Consider the following 1,811-nt stretch of genomic DNA (forward strand, 5'->3'; position numbering starts at 1 on the left):
GGGTGATAGCTTTGGCCTCCTTGGGATTTTGGTCAGATTTTTCCAGGTAGAGATCCTTGCTGGCGATTCTGGTGAGTGTTCATGGAAGCAAACTGATTATCTAAATTCTTGACTGTAGAAGCAAGGTGTGAGAATTTGTTGTTGAGCTCATTGTAGCTCCCATCAATCTTGGAATGAAGGTTCTTCAACTCATAACCAACATGCTTCTCACTTCTAGTCTGAGACTCCAAGATTTGCTTCAGTAAGGTATCAGTGCTGCTCTCTTGAGGAGCAGAGGAACCAGACGAGGGGTTTTGCTGAGGCTGATAGCTGCTATGCTGGTTGTTTCTTGGCGGATAGCCACTCTGTTGGTTGTTTGGATAGGATTTCTGTTGGTAGTTGTTGTACTGAAAGTTGGGCTCCTTTTTGTACCAGCTACCATTGTTGTTGATGAAACACAACTCCTCTTGACCTTCCAACCCCCTCAACCTCATTGACAGCAAGTGGATCTTCCTGCTTGGAGTTACCAACAAACTTCAGCTGTTCTTGGGTTGCTTTTTCAGCAATTAGTAGGTCGATCTTGTCTTCCAAAGCTTTGATCTCTTTCCTCGTCTGCTTATCATCTGTTCTACTGCCTCTGTCGTGGTCTCCACTGTTGACTGCATCACTCTTTACCATGTTGTCAACCAGCTCTTCTGCATCCTCCTCAGTTCTCCCCAAGAAGAACCCATTGCTAGCTGTATCCAGTCTGGCTCTGTACTTAGGAAGAGCACCACGGTAGAATGTGCTCAGTAGGCTCTCTTTAGAAAAGCCATGGTGTGGGCATTGAGCTTGGTAGCCCTTGAATCTCTCCCAGGCTTCACTGAAGCCTTCCAAGTTCTTCTGTTGAAAGCTGGAAATCTCGTTTCTCAGCTTAGCAGTTCTTGAAGTAGAGAAGAACTTCTCCAAGAATGCTTTCTTGCAGTCATCCCAAGTAGTGATGGAGTCACTGGGTAGAGACTTCTCCCACTAACGTGCCTTATGCCCCAAAGAGAAAGGGAATAGCTTGAGCTTTAAGGCATCTTCGGACACACCATTGGTTTTTGACAACCCACAGTAGCTGTCGAACCTCTCCAAGTGATCAAATGGATCCTCTAGAGCCAAGCCATGATACTTGTTGTTCTCGATCACGTTGAGGAGTCCTGATTTGATCTCAAAGTTGTTGGCTGCCACAGCGGGTGCTCGGATTCCCAATCTATGACCATGAATGTTGGGGCGGTCGTAAGTGCCAATGGGTCGAGCTGCTCGCTGTTGGTTTTGAGGTATGTCTCCCATATCAGTACTCAATCTCTGCAAGTGAGCCTGTTGCTCTTCTTCTCTTCTATTTCTAGCACACTCTCTCTCTAAAGCTCTGATGTCTGCAGCTATTGGAACTAGGTTTGATGGACCCCTGCTCCTCAAGTTCATACACCTGTAGATTAAAGGGAGGTGAAGAAAGAGAATCAGTAACAAAAGAAAATAAAAATGACTTAGTCTCAAGCAAGTGACTAAATCTCAATGTTCAAATCTACTCAGAATTTGGCAACGGCGCCAATTTGATGTTAGGAGTTTTCAAGGCTGCTAAGACAAATGTTGTAGTATAAAAGATTGTCGAACCAGTTATGAGGGATATCAAAGCACTGAGAATGCAAGTACTCACTTAATCTAAGTGCAACCAATGATTTAGATGGGTTTTTAAACTATGACTAATTAAAAGGAATAACTAAATGATACTTTCTTAACTATTGGAAAAGAGAACTCATGGATATAGGGATTAGACCTCGGGTGATCAAGTTTCGAACTAAAGATGGCAA

General features: G+C 43.9%; 1 non-coding gene across 1 annotated transcript; it reads left to right on the forward strand.

The window, feature by feature from the left end:
* Positions 1–787: 787 nt before the first annotated feature.
* LOC125577526 lies at positions 788–894 on the forward strand. The gene has a single exon (XR_007315934.1). It is a non-coding gene; the product is annotated as a small nucleolar RNA R71 (small nucleolar RNA).
* The last annotated feature ends 917 nt before the right edge of the window (positions 895–1,811 follow it).

The sequence above is a fragment of the Brassica napus genome, chromosome A8 (assembly GCF_020379485.1).
Source record: "Brassica napus cultivar Da-Ae chromosome A8, Da-Ae, whole genome shotgun sequence".
Taxonomy (NCBI): domain Eukaryota; kingdom Viridiplantae; phylum Streptophyta; class Magnoliopsida; order Brassicales; family Brassicaceae; genus Brassica; species Brassica napus.